At 33.1% G+C, this 27,500-nt stretch overlaps 1 protein-coding gene and 1 long non-coding RNA gene across 3 annotated transcripts in view; one reads left to right on the forward strand and one right to left on the reverse strand.

Annotated features, from left to right (window-relative positions):
• LOC137615324 (homeotic protein ultrabithorax-like) overlaps positions 1–27,500 on the reverse strand; it is a 1,252,187-nt gene that overhangs the window by 1,134,728 nt on the left and 89,959 nt on the right. The gene's annotated exons all lie outside the window — the stretch shown is intronic.
• Positions 1–27,500, forward strand: part of LOC137615327 (uncharacterized) — a 68,776-nt gene that overhangs the window by 23,036 nt on the left and 18,240 nt on the right. The window contains exon 2 of the long non-coding RNA XR_011039224.1: positions 23,824–24,068. This is a non-coding gene — a long non-coding RNA (uncharacterized lncRNA). The remainder of the gene's footprint in view (positions 1–23,823; positions 24,069–27,500) is intronic.

Here is a 27,500-nt window from a genome sequence, read left to right on the forward strand (position 1 = left end):
AAAATTATTGGTGCCGCAGTGCAAGTCCTTTAGCATTTTCTTAATTCACACACACACACACACACATTGTGTGCGTATATTTGGGATTTCTTAATATTTTCTTGAATGAATGTAATGCTATTACACAAGAGCCGTAAGTTATTGGCTAAAACAGACATCGGCAAATGTTAAATAAATGGAGCATCACAATAATAAATTCTGTCTTTTTCTTTAAAACTTTAGGCCTGAGGGAATGAAAATAAAAAAAAAAAAATCTAGAAACTAGTCTTATCGAAATAAATCATCCAGTGAGTGCATTAAGAATAAAGTGTAGTGATTATCTGAGGTGTAGTTGCACGATAAAATAGACATTTGTAGGCATATATGAGAATAAATAGGTGAGTCACGAACGAAGTGACATATTGGAAAAAATGGCAAGTAACAAAAAGTGAGCTGAAAAAGCTGAATAAAAAATTATCTTATCTGAAGGTAACTGCTAAGAAAAGGGTGAAAAAAATAAGGGTGAATGAAGATATCTCGAGGGATGGTAAATGCAGTATATATATATATATATATATATATATATATATATATATATATATATATATATATATATATATATATATATATATATATGTATATATATATATATATACACATATACTATATATATATATATATATATATATATATATATATATATATATATATATATATATATATATATATATATATATATATTTTCAGAAACACAAGATTTAAGAGGAGAGATACTATTTGACATGGAGACAGTCCTGTACCAATGGTGAACATTTTGTACCTTTGTTTAAAGTGGAGGAATTAAAACTTAAAATAGTTACAGCAAAGTTTTAAATACTTCTGGAAGTGACAGCTGAGGACTTGATAAAATGAATATTTAAAGCTTCAGCTAGAAGACACCAAGAGTTGAAAAAATTACAAGTGAGATGCTGTAGTATGGTAGTGATAGTGAGATTGCTTTATCAGGGTTTGAATGGTATGTCTGGACGAGGGAAAGATTTCTGAGAAATGGAAAAGAAAAACGACTATTTTGCTATATAGATTAAAATTATTGTGAAAATTATAATACATAACACTTATAAATATACCATAAGTGGATGGTAGTGTCTGGTTAAGACATTAAGACTATTTCCAAGAGAACTGATACGGATAAAAGGTTAAGGGTTTAGACAGTGAAGAGGGAGCACGATCAAGGTTTAGGTTTGAAAAACATGCGTGAAAAGTTTGCAAGAAGATAAGCTGTGTGTGGTACATGGACACAGTAAACTATTAAATGTTTAAAGGTCGCTCATGAATGGCAGAGGCAAGGGACAGGCCAATGGCCTAGTGCAGGGATGGGGAATCTGTGGCCTTAAGGTCGCTTGCGGCCTTCTACGGCCTTTGATATACGTATGTGCAGTACAGGACCCACAATATGTATAGTATATTTCTGCTTTGACATTGAATATCGTGTGGTTAAAATCATTATATGTACACACACATATATGTACATACAGACAAGAGGAAATTTGTGTTCAGAAATGTCCCTCCCGGAGAATGGAGGCAATTTTTCTTTGAATCAATGAATCTTAACTTATTCTAACTAGCACAACAGATGTAGCAGCTGACAAGGAAAAACTGACTGTGGCAATGAGTGAGGGATTTCACGTGTGATAGATGAAGAGTTCTGCCCATCTCCCCACTGTGATCTGTGTTAGTTTTGGATTAATCTACAGATTCCAGAGATTTGGCGCAAAAATATCATTTTATTCGAGCTTTAACTGATAATTTCTAATTGTATGAATTAAGCTTGCCTCAGGCAACCTTAACGGAAGGATACGGGGAACAGAGAATTTAACAATCTCAAAGTGCAAATGTCACTAAGAGGGACCAAATTTTACTTCCTTATATGGTAAGTGTCTGCACTCATGGTGCTTCAGCTATGATGGCTAAAAACTAAGGATTTATTGAAAATCTCAAAAAAAGCAAATAATTGACTTTTTCAAAACAACTAACATGTGCTTCAACAAATACTTTTTTCTCTTTTTTACAGACATGCTGCATTTTTATATGTGATTGTATAAAAAATAGATAATTGCCTGTATCAAATAAGCTATCATTTCTATATGATTAATTTTACTTTACTAATCACTTGAATACAAAGATCCTACTTAACTCAAGTAATTTGAAAATGGCATGATTTCGATATTAGTTTACTTACTACCTTGAAAACTGCTTGCAAACTTGAATAAAATATTTGAAAATATTTTCAATATCAATCATTTACTGGTAAATTGCACAAAAAGTAAATATTTAATTATCATCATCATCTCCTCCTACGCCTATTGACGCAAAGGTATCGGTTAGATTTCGCCAGTCACCTCTATCTTGGCCTTTTAACTCAATACTTCTCCATTCATCACCTCCTACTTTGCGCTTCAAAGTCTTCAACCATGTAGGCCTGGGTCTTCCAACTCTTCTAGTACCTTGTGGAGCCCAGCTGAACGTTTGGTGAACTAATCTCTCTTGGGGAGTGCATGCACAAACCATCTCCTACCCCTCATCATGATCTCATCCACATATGGCACTTGAATAATCTCTTATAGTTTCATTTCTAATCCTGTCCTGCCATTCAACTCCCAATATCCTTCAGAGGGCTTTGTTCTCAAATCTACTAAATCTATTGGAGATTGTTTCATTATCATATCCTGACTCATGTTCATAGAGTAACACCGATCTCACTAAACTGATATATAGTCTGATTTTCATATGTAATTTCAGGCGATTTGATTTCCAAATTTTAGTTAACCTAGCCATTGTCTGATTTGCTTTTTTTAATCTTTCACTAAACTCTAATTCTTATGACCCTGTATTGGAGATCATAGTTCCTAAATACTTACATGATTCTACCCCAGTAATCCTTTCTCCTTCCAATGATATTTCATCTTCCATTGCATACTCCTTTCTCATCATCTGTCTTTCTTCTATTTATCTTCAGCCCAATCTCCTGCATTCCTGTAAGCAAGCATTGGAAACCCTGAGGTGTTCTGCTAACAAGGACAGCATCATCAGCATACTCTAGGTCTGCTAAATTCTTATCACCAATCCAGTTCAATACTTCTCCACCATCTCTGACTGTTCTACGCATTACCGAATCCATGAAGGGGATAAACAACATAGGTGACAACACATTCCCTAGGAGTACTCCGCTGTTCACTGGGAATTCATTTGATAAGACTCCATTAACATCAACTTCGCCCTTGCTATGCTCATGAAGAGACTTTATCAAATTTACATATTTAAGAGGAATTCTATAATAACGCAGGACTCTACAAAATTGGCCGGTGCACACTATCAAGGGCTTTTTCAGTCCACAAATGCCATCAAAAGGGGATTTCTATATTCTACACATTGCTGTAAAACATATCTGAAAATGAACATTTGGTCAGGGCAACTCCTACCTTTTATAAATCCTGCTTGTACATCTTTCAGCTTTTCATCAATCTTTTTCTCCAGTCTCTTTAGAATAAGCATGTTATATATTTTCACAACAACTGACGTAAGTGTTATGCCTTTGTAATTATTGCAATCAGTCACGTATCGTTTTTTTTTCTTTCCCCCCCACCACCAACACTCATAACTGCCATTCATAAGGTTTTGCGTCTTCCTGTCACCACATTCCTTTTTTGACCAGTATCATCTCGGCAGTTATTCCTTCATATCCCGGGGCTTTCCATCTCTAGTTTTTTTAGGATAGCTTCGACTTCAAACACACTGAATTCATTATGGGCACATCAAGGTCTTCATCAGCTTCAAGTATATCAATTAAATTATTCCCTTCATATCTCCTACTCATAACCTCACTAAAGGGTTCCATACAATGTTCTCTCTCTTCATCTTCTGTTGCTATAACAGCGCCATCACTCTTTTTGATGGGTATATGTTTCTTCTTCTTTGCGCCAGTCGAGATTTCATTAATATTTCTATGAGCAATTCTTACACCATAGCCACTAACTGAATTCATACCTTTGTCAGCCTCATCTGCTTTACTGTCTAAATATTTTCTCCAGTCATTCTCAGCTTTTCATTTTGACCGCACTGTCAATACTGGAATACTTAGCATGCTCTACCTTGTAATTTTCATTACTTCCTCGAAAATTATCAAAAATCAATTTATGTCTTTGTCTCCTTTTTATAGTATCCCAAGAATAATTTGATATCCATGGCTTTCTCCTTGTAACTGCGTGTCCCAAGACTTCACTACAAACTGACTGATATATGTTCTTAATATCACAACATTCTTCATTAATTGTCTGATCTTCGTCTCTTTAATTCTCTAAGACTGCAAATCGAATCCTACATTCAATAGCAAATATTTCTCTGTGTTCTTCTTCTAAAAGCTTAGTTGTATCAAACCCAGGTATTCTATCCATCTTTCTGTTGGGTGCTTTCAGTTTTAATTTCAGTGTGGCAATGAGGAGCTGGTGATCACTACCAATATCTGCCCCTCTATAGCTTCTTACATTTCTCAGAGTCCTTCTCTCTTTATTAATGTCAATGTGATCTATCTGATTTTTGTAATTGCCACATGGTGAAGGCCATGTATACTTGTGGATGTTCTTGTGTTGAAAAAGAATACCTCCAATGACAAGATTGTTTGATGAACAGAAACTTATGAAATGTGCCCCATTTTCATTTGCCACTTCGCCAAGACCCTCGACACCCATGATATTCTCTATCCCTTGATTATTTCTTCCAACTTTAGCATTGTAGTCGCCAACCACAATTTATATATCTCTCACAGGTATCTCATCTATTACCCTCTGCAGTTTTTCATAGTATTCATCTTTCCTCTCTTCAGGGGAATCATTTGTTAGGGCATAGCAAACTATTATACTCATATTGCAATGCTTTGATTTGAACTTTGCTGGTAATAATCTAGTATTTACAGCTCTCCACTTGGTTAATGCCTTTTCTGCTCGTGGTGTCATAATCACTCCTACCCCTTCTCTTCCCACGCCATCTGATCTTCTTGAGTAGATATACTGTATATATTGCCTTAGTCTAAAGTTTCCTTACCAATCCCTTTACAATATGTTTCACTTAAAGCCCAGATATCCAAACTATATTTCATAAATTCACTCTCCACTTGCTATAACTTCCCAATCTGTTTCATGGTTCTAACATTCCAATTACATATTTCCCATTTTTCTTTAGTATATATAGACCGGGACATTCTTAGCACCCCACTACGCCTGGGACTGGGGACCATTCTGTCATCTTCTCTTTCCATGACTGACTAAATCCATAGAAGATTCATTGGCTAGATACATCAAAGGATAGCCAGTTCCTTGTGATGCACTGTGCCTATCCAACTAAGGCAAGTGACCCCTGCCAGTCCATACTAATTCTAGTAAGATCAACCGCCAGGCATCAGTAGTAAAATCCAAAAAGATAGTTTGTCCATCGCCTTAAACCCAATCTGTCATCGAGCTGCCAGTGACTTCAAGGAGATTTAGGGGGCCTTTCCTCGACACCTAAAGCTCTCATTACTCCACCAAGTTGCCCGTCCGCTTATATGTGTATAACCGTTGGCAAATATGGATTGCTAGGATATACCACCTAGCACAGTAGGTATATAATTAGAATATTTAAAAATGTAATGCTTTCAATTTTCATAAACCTGTCACTCTTACATGGGATTACTAATGAATTACTTGGGAGGATATAATAACCCAAAAATATTTATGCAGCCTTAATGAGCAATGAAGAATTTTAAGATGTCCTTCGTCTGAAGAAAAGTTTCCCATCCCTGCCCTAGAGACTGTATATATATACATAAAATTAGTGTCCTTGCCTATCTCCATGAAGCTGGGACCAGGGAGGCCATGCAATGGCTGCTGATGATTCAGTAGATATACCTATTGGCTCTCCCAAAGCCCTAGCTCACAAGAATGGTGAGACTGCAGAGACTACTAGAAACTATCGGTATTCAGCGGGGATCGAACTCCTATCCAACAGATTGTTAGGCACAGACGTTTCCTATAGCTACAACAGCCCTAATTACAAAATTATATAATTTATATAGGCAACGTGTAGTATGTTGATATATAAAATATATATATATATATATATATATATATATATATATGGTATAGATAATACGTTATTTGGAGAGATTAGAACTTTATAATGATGGAGATGAATCCTTCATTATAGTGTGTATGGAGTAGAGTGACTGGTTTTATATAAATGAGGGTCTGACAGGTGTGTTATACATTCATGGCTATTCAACATTTTAATGGATGCAGTGACGTAGGAGGCCAGAGAAAGGGACAACGGATATGGGTGCAATGTGGTGGAATAAAAAAAATTACATGTGAATGCATCATGGATTGTTTAATGTTTAAATAGGATACTTTGCGGTTAATGGAAACTTCAGAAATGGGTAAAAGGGTTACATGATGCTTGCAAGAGAAAGTTAATAGTTAACATGAACCCATAAAATCAAAGCAGATGTAGAAATGAATATCTTTATGAAGGGTGGGAGGGTGGAATTGGTTGATTCACAAAAACATCTTTGAATAAATAAAAAGGCTGATGCTAACATAACAAAAATCAAAGAATGGGTGATTCAAGAAAGGTGATTAGCAATGCTAAGATTATTAAAAGTCTAATTATATGCAGGAATTGTTAATCAAACTTTTCTAAGCGGGGATGTTCAATACAAATATAAGAAACAAGGTGTTGAGATGAACTGTTTGCAAGCATATGAGGCAAAAAGTATTTTGATGTGGCTCAGTCATGCAGAAAATATGGATGACAGTAGGTTAGTGAAGAAAACAATTAAAATGCATAAATTCTAGGATGTAGAAGAGAAGAAGGGCTTCTCTTGTAACTAGTCTTGGGTAGTGCCATAGCTTCTGTACCATGGTCTTCCACTGTCTTGGGGCAGAGTTCTTTTGCTTGAGGATACACTTGGCACACTATTCTACTTCCTCTTATTATTTTGAAGTTTTTATAGTTTATATTAAATAAGAAAGATTTATTTCAATGTTATTATTCTTGAACTTCTCTTGTAATATATTTCCTAACTTCTTTTCTTTGACTAATTTTCCTTGTTGGGGCCCTTGGGCTTATGGCATCCTGCTTTTACAACTAAGGTTGTAGCTTAGCTAGTAATAAAAATAATACTAAAAATAATACTAATAATAATACTAATACTAATAATAATAATAATAATAAGAATAATAATAAACGATAAAGCTTCGATTTGTATAGATGGTTCATATATTTCATGAGATCTTAACGGGGGAGTAAATGAATTAACATTGGGAGGCCACAAATTAAAAATCCAGTCATTCTTTCGATATCTCCCATTTTCTATGGATCAGTTATACTTTTGAATTAATAGGAGGAAAATACCTCATGCTAGTGTAAATAAATAACAGTAGTAAGAAAGACTGCATGCAAGGACACGAAGAAGTAAGGTCAATATATCCAAAATATAGATCTAAATGCCCCCCCCCCCCACCCTTTTTTTGTGGAAAACTGTTTTTTACTTGGCTCCTCAATTATCTATCATTACTTAGCTCCCAAATATCTATATTATTTCGTAATATAGCACGAATGGATATTTTCACTCGATAGATATTTGGTCTAACTTAACTAATTAGCCTACTGTAGCTGAGCATTGAAAGAGTACCTCATCTTGTGTCAATTATCACCAAATTTCAATAACTCGCGTTATTCTAAGGCTTTTAACATCTGATGCCAATATAGCAGAATCCTGAACGTAATCATACGTTTCCTTGCTTGCAGTTTAGCTTTCACTTACATACCCCATAATGATTGTAATGCACTTTTTTCCTATTTCCAGTGTTATCCAGAATTATCTAATATAGATCATCAACTTCTTATGCATGGTCTTGACTTTGAAGCTCACCTTGAGCTTTTTGATAATGGTGCCCATGTTTTCAAACTTTCATAAATGAAAGCTGGAAAATATTTCTTAACATTGACTTTTTAACTAAAACATTACAAAAAAAGTAGTTGATGATGGAAGCTTTAGTGATTACCGGAGTGCCATCTCTAGAGTTCCTTGCTCATGGCCCATTACTGTAAAGTAAATGGGAATAACAATGGTTTGGCATAGAGAATAAACTTCATATTATGCATACTATGCCGTTTTAATAGCGTTGACCACAAAGCCTAATTACAGATCTGTACTAGCTAAATCTCATAACTGATATTTAGCTAAGTTAATTAGATGTTAAAAGTTATGGTGAATCCTAACAAAACTCATAATATGAAACTTGTGCTCTATGACTCCCATCAACCTGATATTCATTAAGTGTTTCTAGAGCCATGTGCAATTCATTCAGAATTCTAGGTGTCAATGAAAGAAAAATAGACTCTTGGGAAACCTATTGTGACGGCGCCGAGTAAGGCTGTGAACTCAAAGGCAGGTTGGAAACGACTGAGTTATATTATTGAAGAACATTCTCCTTATATACAAAACCTCAAGGCAACAGGACATAACAAGTTCACAAGACAGACAATATTACAGAGGAAAAACCAGACATGAATTTTCATGTTCGTTTTAGTGCGAGGGAAGAGCAAAGATACAAGCATAATATATACAAAAGGAATTATGTACAATTGTGTGAAACACGGTTGGTACACTATTCTCAATCTCTTCAGTAAAAAAAAAAGAAAAAAAAAAGTTATTTTGAAATATCTTAAGGTTTTCAGACTTGTCTATCCAAAGTTGTACTTACTCTTTATTCTCCTGTGTTTTGAATGCTATCACCTGTTTAGCTTTCATCCGTTAATTTGTATCATGGAACTGCTAAACAAAATCTTGATTTCTATAAAACTCCCTAAGTCTGTACTTTGTAACAATCCCATGCATCATCATTCGTTTACCTCAATGTGCATATTTTTTTTTTATAATTCATATCATGCTTTACATTCCTTCTTCCAAAACTGTACCATAAACATTTATATATAAAATATGAAGTTAATTAAGGGCTATGGTGGCCTGTTTGTAACGTTCTTGCTCGTGATTGCCTGACTGGGGTTCAAGTCCCGCTCAAACTCGTTACTTCTGGTCACTGCAACCTCACCAGACTTGGGAGATTTAGGGAAACCTATAGGTCTATCTGTTGAATCATCAGCAGCCATTGATCCTAGCTTGGATAGAGAGGGGGCTAGGGCGCTGATCATATGTATATATGGTTAGTCTCAAGGGCATGGTCCTGCTTGATAGGGCAATGTTACCGTTCCCTGCCTCTTCCATTCATGAGTGGCATTCAACCTTTAAGACTTTCTTTTTCTTCCATATCACTTTTTTAAAGAAGTGTCATTCCATATCTTTGCAGGCATTCGAGCATCACTTCATAAACAGATCCTTTAATACTATTCGTTTTTTCTTCCGTTAGTTTAAAAACTAAGCATATTGATTAAAATGGATTGTTTAAAAAATCACAGCTCCATGAATATAGCTCAGCGAGAGCAACTCCGCCAATGCCCAATCATATGAACACAATTCTTTAGACAAAGGGAACCGATCATACCCTTGCCCAGCCCTACATAAATATATATATATATATATATATATATATATATATATATATATATATATATATATATATATATATATGTATATATATATATGTATATATATATGTATATATATATGTATATATATATGTATATATATATATATATATATATATATATATATATATATATATATATATATATATATATATATATATATATATATATATATATAACAGTTTTAGATTTGTTATTATTGTGAGTTTCCACAACATATATCTTAGGGGTCTCCGGGCCTCCTTTTCCCCTTATCATGGTCTTACTATGGTATAGCTTTCGAAGCCCTATCTACGTTGAATTGCTAATATACAAGAAAGAACAAGAACAGCGTTAACAGCGCTGTAATTTCAGACATGAGTGTAAATACGCTGCATGCATTTTTCACCCTTGTGACACAAATACATGGAACAAGATGGAAATAAGACATCTTTAACAAAGAATTCAAACGCTATCATCGTCCGTTAATACACCTATAGTTTTCATAAAGGAATTCAATACTGTATTAATATTCTTTGTAATATTTCATATAATAATACGCTTCAGTTCCCATTTATTATTAATCTATAACAATGGCCAGGAAAATCAATATAAGAAGGAGAGGGAATTGGGTCCAAGTAAAAATGAGTATTCAGTTTGAAAGTATCCTTAACAAATTCACCTGTGCTTGTGCTTGTGTTTGTGCTTGGTAACCGTATGCTCTTTCCAGCTCCACTACTGCAGTGAGAACAGCAGTTTCCGAGAACTCAATTTCAAGGTCAGCTTCTTCTGTCACAACCCAATGTGCAAAGTAAAAATGACTGACCCTGACCTTGCATGACTGTACAGACTTCATCCAAATCCAATTAGCTATTACGTAAGTAAAAAATAATATTAAAGTGTTATAAAGCAGAATAACAAATGGAATTCCTTAACCTACGGGCAAAAGCAGCACCATGTTATCAATGAGTTCATTTGACCTTTGACCAAGTGAGCTAAATAAGGCATATTCCTGTTTAAGGATTGACTCAAATGCCATAATCTAGTACAGAACCGTCATTATAGGTAAAATACAGTGCTGAACTTCTGTCTGTCTGGCGAGTGGTGCAAGATTCGATTGGTGTAAGATTTAATGTAAGAAAAAATTCATATGATTTTTTTCTTTTTTTTTTCTTTTTAGAAAATTAGCTGCATAACGAATACATGTATGCATAAATCATTCACTATAATGTATATGGACATGGGCAGGACATATAGTGAGAATGACAGATAATTAAGAACAGACTGGGTCCCTAGAGATAACAAAAGAAGCAGGGGAAGGAAGAGAAGGCAATGGATTGACGAACTAAGCAAGTTTGCAGGTGTGGACTGGCAAAGAAAGACCACAAACAGACGCAAGTGGAAAGACATGTCTGAGGACTCTGTTCTGTGGTGGACTGCCCACGGCTGATGATGATGATGATGATGAAGATATATATATATATATATATATATATATATATATATATATATATATATATATATATATATATATATATATATATATATATATTTATATGTATATAATATATATATATATATATATATATATATATATATATATATATATATATATTTATATGTATATAATATATATATATAAATATTTATATATATATATATATATATATATATATATATATATATATATATATATATATATATATATATATATCTTCATCATCATCATCATCATCATCGGCCGTGGCTAGTCCACTACAGAACAGAGTCTTCAGACATGTCTTTCCACTTATCATCATTAAAGGTCGGTTTTCAGCAAACCAAAATTCTTATGGACAAGTGTTTTTTTCTTTGACTAGAGCTGATGTGGTATTCATTCAAAGCTGGTATTAATTATTTATATATTTATATTAAACACACACATATGTATGTGTGTATACATATATACATACATACATACATACATACATACATACATACATATATATATATATATATATATATATATATATATATATATATATACATATATATATATATATATATATAAATAGATAGATATAATTTTTGCGTTAGTAAGTATAAGATTTGTTTCCATTTTTTTCCACAAAACCTGGTCATTCGTTCATTCTTGTATCATACCGATGATTCAGAAATGCAATTCAAATGATCATGGCTACATGGAACGTAAAGACCCAATTCACACTCACAAGAAAAGCTTTCATAAGATCTAATATATGACTAACTTTTTTAGTTGCCAAACTATAAAAGTCAGTTCTTAGTAACTAAGCAATATATATATATATATATATATATATATATATATATATATATATATATATATATATATATATATATATATATATATATATATATATATATATAGTAGCTTGTAGCTACCGATTGTCAAAATCATGTTAATGAAAATTTTATATATATCTTGGTTCACATGCTCTTCCGTGTTCTATTAAGAAATAGAATTAGCTGACATTAAAATTTTACCACTTAAAATAGAAACTTTACCAATCTTTGTCGTTTACACTAATTTCTTGAGTGCAAAAGAACAGAAAAAAAATAAAAGAAATCTTTTAGCTTTATAGGTTTTGGATAGAAAATTTAATATTCAAAATTCAATATTTTAGGATTCATTAAAAAAAAGAATATGTTTTAGCACTATTCAAAAATACAGGTTAGTAAATCTAAGAGTGAAGGATGGGATATAATTAAATTCAATAAAATCTAATAAGAAAGGCTTCACTTCGATTAATTTTATGCATGATAAACATTTATAACAACTCGAGTAAGCCTTACAGAATATCTTACTAAGATTTTGAATGAAGTGGGAAGGATCGCAATAACTGCAGGTGTTCGCTTGCTATTTTACCATTATGGAGAGCACACGTACCATCAGTAATCTGGTCTAAACAAAAACTTGAATGTTGTTACGTAAGAACACAAGTGAGGTGACTTGACAAGGTTTCTCTCGGCACTGTCCTGGTTACCAATGAAAATATACTTTAGCTAAAAGATATAAATAATAGGATCAACTATTCACACATTTAAAAATCTGAGGATCGACTCAGATTATAAATCGGATTTTAAATACATTATCTTGAGAACTTCGTTTTAAAATTAGTCATTCGATGCAAATAAGATAGATTATTCTAGGCAAAACAATGTTTAAGGAAACATATAGATAAATGACAGAACATCTATGCGTGAATATATATATATATATATATATATATATATATATATATATATATATATATACATATTTATATATATATATATATATATATATATATATATATATATATATATATACATATATATACATATATATACATACATACATATATACATTACATATATAAATTTGTGTTTGTATTTGTGTTTGTGAGTGCGTGCGTATGCATTACATATACAGTAGGTGAAGATATGGAGCTGGAGCGATATACAAGGGAAATCATCATGGATGTTTGGAATAAATGACAAGACATCACAAAAAGGGGAAATAGCTTGTGAGTATGTATGTATGTATACACACACACACGCACAAATATATATATATATATATATATATATATATATATATATATATATATATATATATATATATATGTGTGTGTGTGTGTGTGTGTGTGTGTGTGTGTGTGTGTGTGTGTGTGTGGTAGCAAACTTGCGTAACTAGCATGAGATGATCTGTTCGAATTCTGATATCTTACAGAGCATTGGGAGTTGTTACATGCCAAATCACGAATAAACCCCAGCATCGAAGGCTCGCCAGAAACTTTTCAAACCCTTCAAACTGCGCTATTCAAATCCAACCTCTCACGTACTCTATCGTCTCAGAGGTGTAAAATAATAAAGTCCTTAAAGTTTTAAATGTCGCTCATGAATGGCAGAGGGAAGGGACAGTGACATTGCCCTAGTAAGCAGGATAATGCCCTAGTTACTGACCATATATACATTTGATCAACACCAAAGACCCCTCTACACCCAAGCTAGGACCAGGCAGTGGCTGTTGATGACTCGGCAGGTAGACGTATAGGCTTCCCAAAACCCCCATCCTTAGCTCACAAGGATGGTGAGGTTGCAGACACTAAAGGAGCTAGCGAGTTTGAGCAGGATTCGAACACCAGTGTGGCGATCACCAGGCAGACCCCAGCCACTACTAGACCTTCCACTTTAACCTCCTAAAACTATTATATTATAGATTTTTTTCATTAACCTAGCATCTTCCATTATTTCTGCATAACCAAAAATCATAAATATGCTTTTATCCCTCCTTTCACCTATGCAACAATTTTACCACTTCTGGGTATCACCGTATTTCTGACCCTTTATATTTTTCAAATTACTGATATACTAAGCATGCAACTCATCTCAACATCCTTGGCCATTTTTTTCTTCTGGACGTGACATAAAAACTTCTCTCTAATAAAGAGAATTTGACTTAGTAGTCCTTTCATATATTCCAAATTTATCCTGTTACCTTCACTACTTCGCCTAATTTGTAATTCATTCATCTTGTTTGTCCTCTTCACATTTTTATATATATAATCATTTCCGTGTTTTCTCGTCTCTAAACATGCTTATTCTATGCTCCAGACTTCCACAAGTTTTCAAACTCCACCTTCTCGAAGCGTTCTTTTTTTACCAATCAACTCATACAAAAGACCTTTGACTAGTTCATTATCTAAATGGTGATTACGTCGAACTTATAAAAAAATCCTATACATTAATTGCTAAGCCTATGTCGGTCAATAAGGTAATTTTTTTTTTTTTCATCGCTAACTTTTCTCTGAATATATAATTTTCTTCTGTCATTTTCGGATCTGAGCTAAATAATTGTAATCAGATTACCTTCCAATCGACCTTTACATAAAATCAAAGCCTATTTTCTTGAAATGGGTTGGACTAATTTCCTTTTCTATTAACCACATGTGGAATATTAAGTTATTTCTCTATCCTTTAAATGACATATAAATCATGCATATTATGGAAAAACAGCAATATAATAACAAAAAATGTGAAGAAATGGTGACATTCGAGCATAGCTCAAAATATATATACGCGCTTTTATCCTCCAACATCTTATTAAAGGTTAAAAAATAACCTCTAATAGTTATATAAAAGTTTTGCATCATTAGGTAAATGTCTGGATAATTAAGCTGTATCCAAAATTTTTCACCATGCCAAGCTAACGACATTCCCTCCACCATAGAAACCTTTTAATTATCCATCATCTTAATATTACTTACGCCTGTTCCCTTAACAACCCGTTTAAACAAATCTATGTCATGTTCTCTGCATTACTCAACTTCCCACACTGGTTTTTGCTGTCATATTTTCCATGAATGCATTTTTAATCACTTCTATCTCATTTCTATTCTTTTTTTTTATAGGAAATATTCATTTTAATGTTGTTACTGTTCTTGAAATATTTTAGCTTTCCTTGTTTCCCTTCCTCACTGGGCTATTTTCCCTGTAGGGGCCCTCAAGCTTATAGCATCCTGCTTTTCCAACTAGGGTTGCAGCTTAGCAAGTAATAATAATAATAATAATAATAATAATAATAATAATAATAATAATAATAATAATAATAATAATAATAATAATAATAATAATAATGGTTTTGTGAGATCATACAATCTTACATATTCGCAGGACTTTTAGAAGTCCCAAAATAAATAACTGCTCTCAAACATTTACACTGCAAGTCAAATGTTGTGAATTTCAGTAAAATCCAAATACATTTTGTTTGTTTATTTCGTAATAAAATGCAGTTAAAGAGAAAATATAATAAAGTTTTGTAAAAATATTATCCGATTACTTCAGTCAACCTCAAGTTACTTGAAAACTTTAACAAACAAACGAAAAAAAAAATCAAATTTTGGTTACTACTACTCTTAATGTAACAACACAATCAACACTATTTCAGTAACAGCAACAAACAATCGCTGGAAGGAGAAACTAAAGCCAAAAACAAAAATGCCAAACAAATTAAAAGACTATCTTACAAATGTTCTTGCCGAGCGCTGTCGGAGCACAAACTCTTCCTCTGAAATTAACAATGTACTAGAATGATAATCATCATAATTAACGTCAGCCGAGGATAACCCCCTGCCAATTAACATTTTCCGATTGGTTTCCCTCTAATACTTGAAGGAGGTTCCACGTGGAGAAATGGACCCATAAAAGTCTGCAAGATGAGCCAAGTAAGGAGCTCACTCTTCGTTTTATTTGTCAATCAATTACTTTCGCTCTTAACTCGGCTGTTAGAGGGGACATTTACTCTTGTTCCGGAACATTGTTTGAAAAAGAAAGACAAGTTTACAGGTACCTTAACAAGGAAAGGAATTATTCTCCGTTGGTGAGAGTAGGGGAGTGGATCTACATAATATTAATACATACTTGTTCTCGTGTATGTATAAAAGAAATTATACAGAATAGGTTCTAAGAAATAAAATCATTGAAAAATTGCAAATGAAAGACCCTTAACATTTATGATGAAAACAAATTAATATTATTATAAGGAGTAAAACTCACGATCCATTCTTTACAAATTATTGAAGAATTGAATAAATATGGTTTGGTTTTCCGAAAAAAATAATACATTCTTGAGATATTTACAACGGCCACAAACATGATTCTTTGGCCTTTTCCCAGTATTGTTATCAATATTATTACTATCATTATTACAGTTCAAGCTGCAACTCAAATAAATCATAGTAATTTATGGTATGACGCATTTTTCATACATTTCTTATTTTTTCATTATAAAAGCAGATCAATCTAAAATCCAATTCATTTATACAGTATATAAAAGAGCATCAATTTATTTGACATGAACACCGCTGAAATGAACGGTTTATATTAATTGTATTCAATATTTACCTTTTGAGATGATTAGGACTACATTCATATTTTGAAAATTTATGTACCTTAAATCTACTGTAAGGAAACACTGCGTTGACTGGAGTACCTTGGATTGAGTTAACTCTTAACCCCAGTTCAAGACATGAGACCCTTTCGTTTTTTTGTTATAATCGTGAATAGTTTACAATGAAAAATATCGAAGGAAACGATCGAGAGGCAATCCAAATTTGGTAAGTCATTTTTCTCTGATCAAATTTTGGCAGGAAGTACATCTTCCCACGATAGACTACAATTACTATAAAATCGATCTTCATTTTAGCATTGGATTTTCGTAATTTTTCTATTATCATATAACCTGAATTTCCATAAAACTGACGGGTTAACTAATGTTTTTCTTGTCATACTAAGATCAACCAAATATATGTATAAACAGAAACTTACCAGTACTTAGAAATGTAGTGATGAACATATCTATTTTAATCTGATCGTCATGCATTTTCACAAAAAGGTAAACTGAATTGTAAAATGAACTTTATTTTTTATTATAAATTCAGAGTACTAAAACATGACTGGGAGTTGACCTTTGGCACACGCCGCAATGTGAAATAGCACTATCATGAGTTTTGCTATTCAAATTCGCTATTGACAGAGCAGAGTCTCTATAATCTCAACAAACGATCAGTTGGATCCTGGAAAAAAAAAATCCGTACGTTTCTAGAGTCTACATTTCATAAACAGTAATTTGTCATATTTCGTCATGAATAAGCAACATGGAGATGCTATGACTTAGCAAAAGACAAGAAATGAAGCACTCATAATCACGTATTTAATCACCAACAATAGAGAGCAAATTTGCACAAGGCTCAGGAGTAACAAGGGTATTTCGCAATTTTGACCCTCAGCATTTTGATTCAGCTTCCATAAATCAAATTTAAAACCCTATTATATCATAATTCGCATAATTTTTTTCTGATGATATCTTTTTTTATATAATTCTGCACGAGGTTCAGTTGTCATTTAATAAGAGAATACTTCAAATCTATTAGAGTGGTGTCTATTTGATAAACAAAAAAGTTAAGAAACTTATTAATACCCGGAGGCAATTCCCTTTTATCTCACGAAGTCTAAAAAGATTTGACTTTCCATCTCCTAAAGGAAACTCCAACAAAGCCGAACGAAACTCTAAAGAGGTTTGAAAAGTTAGACCAAACCTCGAGTAAATTTATACAGTACTAATCATACCCAGGATTCAAAACCTACTTACCCAATTCCATTATCGATATTCAAGCTTGAAAAGAAGTGGGGAGTAATTTGGTCAAGTTAATAAATTATAATCCAATGTAAACACAATGGAGGTTAAACGTATTGTACAAAACTATGAAGGAAACAAACAAATCTCTTCAGGTAATTTAAAAATTATACTTGTCAAAGATTGGTATCTAGGTCACACCATTTACAAACAAAACTAGAATTACAATAGCAATGATAACAATGGTCATAAAATATCAAAGAAAATAAAGAAAGGAATACACAGGACTCCACAGTGATGCAAAGTGCAACGGGATTCATGCAGACCTATAAAAAATAATAATAAAAAAAAATGAAAATTACGTAAAGGCCTACATAGCTACTGACCACTAAGTATGAAAACGACAAAAAAATCCATCAGAGAGAGAGAGAGAGAGAGAGAGAGAGAGAGAGAGAGAGAGAGAGAGAGAGAGAGAGAGAGAGAGAGAGAGAGAGAGAGACTAAAAATAAAAATCAGTTGCTAAATACAAAAAAATATATATGTATATTATATATACGGTGAAGTGTGTAAACATTACGGATTAGGAGCTTGTATCGTGTAAACTCTTTCAATTCATAGGCAATTTGCAAACTGTTCAATGCATTTTAAAACCAAAAACTTTTTTCATGCTTGCAGAAACTAAACAATTGAAGCCATGCGTACAGCAAGCAACCGTCAATCCCCAATATTATTAAAATCATAACAGCAAATAAATTAATAAACAAAAATAATTTAGTTTCTTTCAGCACCATTTCGTCTTTGATGAGAGAGAGAGAGAGAGAGAGAGAGAGAGAGAGAGAGAGAGAGAGAGAGAGAGAGAGAGAGAGAGAGAGAGAGAATATCACTAAACACAAAAATGTTTCTCTGGACGTGGACGAATAGATGACATGAGTTTTTAAAAGCGTCTACGGGAAATATTTCTTGAGATTTTACATCAGTAACTACTTAGTTTAGATCAAACAATGTTGCCAGACCCTTAGAAATGATTTTGTATGCTCTGAACATTACCAAAATATAGAAAATACAAATAAGTGCATATAAACAAGTATACACATATCCGAAGACTAAAGAAAAAAACAAAAAGATAATTTAAATTACCAATATAAAAAATGAAAGACTTAATGCTGTAATAGATTGTGATTATGATTCCTTCATACCGGCAACGTGCTTGGATCTCAAAATGCGCGTTTCGATACAGTGCATATTTACACTGAAAGAACTATTCAGTATTGAATTATAGTATAACCTAAACCTATTTACTATAATATACAGAAAATCATACCGTCACGAAAAGTACACGTGAACAGATTTTATCTTTGATGTTGGCCGGAACATGGATAAAACTGACTTCCCCCTACAAACAGTTGTAAAAGACATCGGGAAAATAATTAGCAGGGTGGCATGAAAAAAAAAAATTCACAGTGACACTGATTAATACCAGAAGGTAATTTCTTAAATTTCCTCACAATGTTTTAGACTCGTATGTACATAAATATCCATGAGTCAGAGATCAACACAAATTGACTTTTCCCCGAGATTTCCAGGTAAAAACTGGTCGTAAACTTCTACGTAAAGTTTATGACGTATAAAAGTTATGCTAAAACTACAACGTCAAGGATACCTTGAAAACCACAAACAGCACCAGGATAGAAGAATCTGTCGGAACACGCAAGCACATAGGGTCACATATATACACGCCTACTCATATCTCTACGCACACACACACGCGCGCGCGCGCGTATATATGTATATATGTTTATATATATATATATATATACTGTATATATATATATATACAGTATATATATATATATATATATATATATATATATATATATATATATATATATATATATACAATCATACGTTATTAAACTTACAACATTCAGACGATTAAAATGTCCATTTTAGTTTAAAATTTGCTAATACAACATATTGTTTCGAATAGTTAAATTACTAGTATGTATATGTATATGTATATGTATATGTATATGTATATGTATATGTATATGTGTATATATATATATATATATATATATATATATATATATATATATATATATATATATATATACACAGTATAATGTATGTATATATACACACATACACGTGAATTTGCATGTCCAATTCCCATTCTATATAAGTAATTACTATTCTCCCTTGGGTATGTACGATATCTACAATTTTTCCTCTAAAAGGAAAACTACAGTAAATGACCCATTTAAAATAAACTTTTTGTAAAATGTGCCTGCGTTTGTTTTATTAAAATTATGATGATGAGGAGTGTTCTGAAAAATACTGAATTTTACGAACTATATTCATTTGATCATGGCACCTAATGAATTATATAAATCAGAGTAAAAGAAACTAATGGCAAGTTGTTTTACATATGGATTTGGGCTATACAGCGTGGAGCTAGGAAAGTCCAGCAGTTGTAACACGAAGAGGTTAAAGAACAATATGAAAGAGAAGAGCAGGAATCGAGATAAAAGACTAACAAGTGTACACATATATGTGTATATATGCATTATTCACAAGGGAGCCAGCATGTATGCATAAATGCATACAATTTCCTGCATGCGTATAACAAACTTCAGTTAATCCTTCAAAAGAGAGGGTTAATCTAAAAGGTAACGATTGTAATTTTCTTTTGTGGGGAACCTATAACTTTAATGTTTAATAGTAGTAACATCAATGCAGTGCATTTTAGCCGCCTTGGGATTGCCAATAGAGCATGTCGTTTGAAAAGCTGCATAACCAATCATTGATAAGAATCTTACAAAGCTCTAACACGGAACCTCCCTCCCCTACCACCACTACCATCCTTCCATAACTACTATCATCACCACTACCACCACCACCACTTTCGCGGCAGCAGACTTTATAAGAAAAAAAAAAGGAAAAGAAAACGAGGAATAAAAACGCCTCAGGTGCAGCGACCAACCAGCTTAAGATCGCCGCTGAAGTTGCTGAGCCAATGACAAACGAGGCTACCAATAAATAGATTTCTCCTTAGTGCTCGCGGCGACCAATGGCCGGGTTCGTTGCATTTCAAAGCAACCAATGCCATGGTTCAGACGGATGGGAAGTTGCCCAATCAAAGCCGATAATGCTTCATCATGGTTTCCGAGGACGGGATGGGTGGGAAAATTAGACGATAGGTTTGCAAGCATTCATGACTCCACTTCTTTGGAAGTATTGTAACGTCATCGTAGATTCCAATAAGGAATCAGGTAAGCTTTCAGCTCCTCTTCATGCAATGCACAATCAGCAATTCGAGGGATTCAAGCACAACTCTGGCCATGAAAATAGATTAGGTGCTAGGTGCACGAATGTAAGTGTCACATGAAGTAAGCACTGATGATGAACAACAACAACCACGATCTGTGATATGCACTCATATATACATAACAGAATGTGTATGCAAAATAGCCAAGTACCTTATATGAAAGTATGCATCTTCTTTGTCATACATAACCATGCAATTTCTTTTTAACTTGTGTGTAAGATTCTCATTTTTTATTATAATCAGTTATTATCAAAAGCACCCTTCAAAAAGTGGAAATCAAATAAGCAAAATTTCTTAAGATTATCTCGATCTTCAACCAAATATTCGATAAACTTGACATTTGATGTCTGCACAAACAGGATTTATACCATTTACATATTGGTTCTTAGTTCTTTTATCTTTCCCAAAGTTAGATAGCCTTTTCTTTCTCGCTAAATACAAATTTTAGCATTATATTCATTACAATATTTACTATATGCTCAGGATACAGAACAGCCACTCAAAGGATGATCCACTTCAATGATGTCAATAAGAGGGAAAGAGGGAAGTCTTATTTTCTATCTCTTTTATTTTGAAAAAACAGTAAATCAACTGTTCCTTTAATTCTACAAAAAAAAAAAGTAATTATGATTTGATATAGAATAAAGGTAATAATTTGCATTTCTGAAAGTCAAAAATTTTAGTGACCAAGAATACAGAAGGGACTTTTAAAACAGAGCTCTAGTAGTGAAAGGAATTGGCAACAGTTCAGTATCTTGTTACAATCACAGGATATTAAGAATTTTTTTTATTGTCATCCCTTCTGTTAAACGCGATGACTTGTATAACATGATGTTTTACAGGTTAGGACCCATTTGAACGTTCAATTTTCCTGTACCACCAATTCAATGTACAACTGCGACTACACATATATATTTTGAGCGAATCTTCCGGAGGAAATCCCCATAAAACACACTTATATTGAATACATACACAGAGCTAAAGAAGGACGATAATAAGTGATATAAGTAAATAGAATGTGAATTTTTAAATATCTGTTTTCTCAGCAATATAATGAATACCAAAGAATAAAGAACAGTTGAGAGGATGGATAATGAAAAGAGCACGATTATGCTGACCAAAAACAAAGAAAGCTACGATTCCCATATTACACATTTATTTAAGCGTACACATATGTAGTTCCCTCTATCATCCAACACATTGATACTGGAAAACAAGTTATTGTGATAACAAAACAATGTAGGTTTCCCAGTTGCGTATGATGCTACGTTCGTCCTAAAACTAATTAAAAACTTCAACTTAGCATTTAATTCCTTTAGACTATATAAGTATCTGTCCCAATGCGGCTTAAATATCAATTATAATCAATCGGATGAAATCAACTGCTATTCTTTTTCATGAATTGTTAAGAATTTTTGTTCGATGATTATTCAGTAACATTCTTCATAAAACGGTTTTTCAAACAAATTACCATGGAATGTACAATGTCTCCCATATCAGCGTCATATTAGACAGCTATTTGAGCCTTCATATCCTAGCCTAATACGGCAATATATATTCTTACTTGTTTATCTTTGTATTATACAAAGTAGCATTTTTATAACTTTCACCTTAAGCTATTTTCCAAATAAAATGCAACAGTAAATATAGCAAAAACAACTTTCATATTATTCTAGCCGATGCCATTTTCCTTCACTCCCCTAACCCTTTATATTTAAATTATAAAATAATACCGTCCCACTTGGAAAACGAGAATGGAATGGAAAACAAAATTTCGAAAATGGTGCCGTTATTTATTCGGAAAATTGGTGAGAACACCGAAGTTTAATTAATTTTAAAATATTATCGGGTGAAGCATTTAATGCTGTGAAAAAATGCTCATAATTACAGCAGCTGTGTCGGCGAACGATCTGAAGGGTCGTTTTCATTTCCAGCCTTAGTTGAATACATTACCAATGCTAAATGCTGCGTATTAAAATCTCTCTCTCTCTCTCTCTCTCTCTCTCTCTCTCTCTCTCTCTCTCTCTCTCTCTCTCTCTCTCTCTCTCTCTCTCTCTCTAAACAATTTTTGTAATATTGGTTCGTTCATATCCATTTGGCAAGCAAATGGTTTTACTTCACAATTCTTCCAAAATAATATCCGCAGCCATAAACGTCTGTAAAACAATTCGGATGAACAAATTACATTACCTATTCGAAGAGAATGGATATGTAGAGGCCGTTATAGAGGGTGCACATGTATTATTCAATCATCGAGAGAGAGAGAGAGAGAGAGAGAGAGAGAGAGAGAGAGAGAGAGAGAGAGAGAGAGAGAGAGAGAGAGAGAGATCTTTTAAAGCCAAACCAAGAGAATTTGCGTTATATCGTGTATTAAAGATAATGAAAAAATCTTGATGAGTAAAGAACTTGTCCAAAATATAATAGTCTGTATGATAATGAAGTTGAATTATACAACAACTCATTAACAATAAACAGATGTTAAAACCTACTGCAAGTTATCGATTTCTAAATTAACAACCGATCAAAAATGAATTCCGATTACAATTCAAAATTGTGGGCGTTACGAGATTGGAGAGGGGATAATCTCTGACTAGTTCTTTTAACCCTTACAGGAAGAGTTCTTGAAAACGACAATTGTTCACAAGTCCTTGGAAGTAACTGGCATCCTTCAAGACACATTATTGCAGCCTGATTTCATAGTATGATTCTGCATTTATCTTTGTTACCCGCTTCATTTACCTCGACTTTTTTCTTTCGCCCTCAGGAATCACCAAAGGACCGCCCTCGGAACAAAAGAGACCAAGAACGCTGTTCCAAACGAGGATGATGCAATAGGGAACAGGATGAGGGTAATGCAATGTTGACGTGACCGCCTTCAGTAACCTCCGGCCCACAAGGATGATAAAGAGGCACATCGATGACTTGACAGAAAACATAACGATGCCGTGGATCAAGATGAGTGCTTGCATCAGAGCTTTATCTCTTAATGCATCAGCCTGAGAGCAACAGGTAAAATGTATAAAAATTAGATCCTTTTTATCAAACCTTCCTTTTTCTTTTAGTTAGGAAACAGGCTATTTAAAATGGAAAACTGGACACAAATATGAATGGGAATTAAAAATCAGGAAAGCCAATGACCACCATTTTAGATCACACAAACTCTTGAGTCCTCTTTCCTACATCATGTATGTGATGTTCCCGGTTCATACAAGTCATTACCTGGAATATGACTTACTTGACTGAGAGAGAGACTGTTAAATACGTAAGACGTGTTTTCTTAAGAATGAAAAGAAATGAGAATGGGTAGATTTTAGATAAAATAAGGATAAAAACGATAAAGAAAATATACTGGCGTTAACGGTATCTCATTTCCAAGAGCATAGTTCTGAAATGAAGCGACTGAAAACACAACTAGGTCTTAGTACGCATCTTTGTACAACATGCATTGCAATCTATGGATTTTCTTACTATTCCTTGATTTTTAAACCCTTGTGGTTTCATTTATGAATAAAGTGAGCATGATTACATTATTAGTTTTTTGCTGACTTGGAATATTTTTCACCCTTAATTGCGAAACAAACAACAAACGTATTTCATCGATAGCCAAGACAGATTATATTGTTTAGTTTATTTGTGTATGTATATATAATATATATATATATATATATATATATATATATATATATATATATATATATATATATATATATATATGTATATATATATTATATATATATATATATATATATATATATATATATATATATATGTGTGTGTGTGTGTGTATTCGAATAAGCCATATATTTTGATACATTAATGTCTGGATTCTTTTACCGACCTCGGGATAAGAGCCCCAGGCGAAACCACTCAAAGACAATAGCTTCTTTGTGTTTATGTATGTATTTATGTATATATAATGTATATATGTGTAAATACTCGTGTATGTACATATGGGCTTATATATATATGTATATATATATATATATATATATATATATATATATATATATATATATATATATATATGTGTGTGTGTGGGGGGGGTATGTGTTTGTACTACACTATAGCTATGAAATTGTACTTCCCTTTATTCAGAGAACTTGCGTGTGGCCTAAAACCACAAACCGCAGAAGAACGTCAACATTCAACCTATTACAGTCTCGTGGCATGAAGGAAGATCTTTAGTTACATATACTGCCTAGCTTCTAATTGGTGATTCCAAGCAAGATAGACGCGTTCTTGACTCACGCCAGCACGCAAACTAGATTACTTAGCGAGCAAATATTTGCAAAGGCTGCGGGTCAATTAGTGCAGAGGCAGTCAGCTCTTCATCACATTTCCCGGTCACGTATCACAGGGGTGGTTAATCACAGAGGGTTAGGAGAATTTATGGATGCTAATTTTTTTCACCTGTCCGAATCAAATGAGAGAGAGAGAGAGAGAGAGAGAGAGAGAGAGAGAGAGAGAGAGAGAGAGAGAGAGAGAGAGAGAGAGAGAGAATTTACTTTAATTAAATTTAATTTCTATATTCTATGTATACATTAATATGTAAATAACAATTATGTGAAAAGATTCAATCAAGGTTGCATATCCAATCGTGACTTTAAGCCTATCTCATTCTTAGATGAATCTTAATTAAATTCTCAGGAAGGGTGGGGTATGGCTTACAATAGTCAATCAGAACTTGAAATACACCTTAGGGAATAATTAAAGTTTTTAGCAGTTGACAATAATATTCCTAAAACTATCCTCAGATTAAGAGAAAAGGTTTTTTTTTTTTTTTTTTTTTTTTTTTTGAAGGTGTATCTAGATCAACTTTTTCTACTGTTTCATACTATGAATTCTTTAAAGGCTTTTTGTTTCGTGACCCTTCTAGTAGCTAGAAGTAAACGTCAGAAAATATGCACAAAGGCTTTCCCAATAAAACTTATTCCTAAAGAAAAACCAATGATAATTCATGCAATATCAGTGAACTTCAAAAAACAAAGGGAGGAATAGATAATCATTATGCACACCCTCCAAAAGTTTTTATACTGTAGGTAAGGAAACGCATATACAATTATTTGTCTACTAGTAAATATATATGAGCACATATATCTGTATATATATAAGTGTTATGATTAATGCTTTATATCGTAGGCACCATACAAGAAATGTCTTTCACATCCATAATACAGACACATATATAAAAAACACACACACATATATATTATATTATATTCCTTTCCTTTTTAAGTGGGGATACCTTGACATAGTGAAAGGGTTGGTGTATTGCCATGATTATTAAAGCTGCAATAGTCAGGGCCACCAATACTAGGTTGGTTTGCTTTGAGCAATCAGACTAAAGTCCCATTCCATCACCAATCCGCCGTGGCCAGTGTGTTCATGAAAACTGGACAAACTCAAGACATGAATAAGGATATGTCTCAGGTCTTTATCCTGCAGTGGACTAGAAACCGCAGTTGTTGTTTTGTTGTTGTTTTATGTATTCATCAGAAATGCAAGTGTGTACTGAGAGTTCTTTTTAAAGTAAAACCAACTACAAGTAAAATGTTGGACGTATAAAAAAGAAAAAAAAAATGACGGAGAGGGTAGCAGAACACTCATTCACAAACTTTAGCGAAAGAGCGAGAAAAAAAATAAAGTAGTACAAAAAATTGTGGAAAAGTACAGACAAAACAAAGCAATATAATGCCCAAAGATAGTTCTCAGAAAACACTTAGAAAGTGCTCAGCACCAGGCTTTCGTTTATTGTAATTGCGACCACAACTCTACCCGATGTCTCCTGAGGAATATTATTACGCTGCACATGGCGAGCTGAGGTCGCAACATTTTTTGGACAAAAATAGAGGGCGCCTCTCTTAAAAGAATTTTTGGAAAGTAGATAAAAGCTGGTCATTAATTGTCAAGGCCCACTTGTATTGTCTTCATTCTTTCATTTCTTGGACGATCTCTAAATGTCCATCATCTTTCATAGTATTATCAGGACACTGGTCAATATATTTATTTACATAATTTTTAATTCACGTACACTGAACTATGGTTCGAAGCTATAGTAATAAAAATCTTTCCTCGACATACGACCAAAACATGATTAAAGCTAACACTTTAAACTCAAACAAAAACCTTTTGATTTACAGTAAAATTATAAATATATTCGTTGATAATACCTTATACAAACGCTTGTATTAATAAAAGGAAAGAAAAGCAATATGTTCGTCTAGCATGTAACATATCAGATTATGACATCTCTTACTTCACCTGATTTGTTTTTATAGAAACACCATTGGTAAAAGCCCCCAAAAATTCGATAAAAATAACACGGGATAGTATGCAATAAACAAAGCAGTATTACCAAGAAAACAGGAAGGCGACAGCCTAAAAACAATATGTGATAGACCTTACCAAGAAAACAGGAAGGCGACATCCTAAAAACAATAT

Source organism: Palaemon carinicauda, chromosome 21 (genome assembly GCF_036898095.1).
Source record: "Palaemon carinicauda isolate YSFRI2023 chromosome 21, ASM3689809v2, whole genome shotgun sequence".
Lineage (NCBI taxonomy): Eukaryota > Metazoa > Arthropoda > Malacostraca > Decapoda > Palaemonidae > Palaemon > Palaemon carinicauda.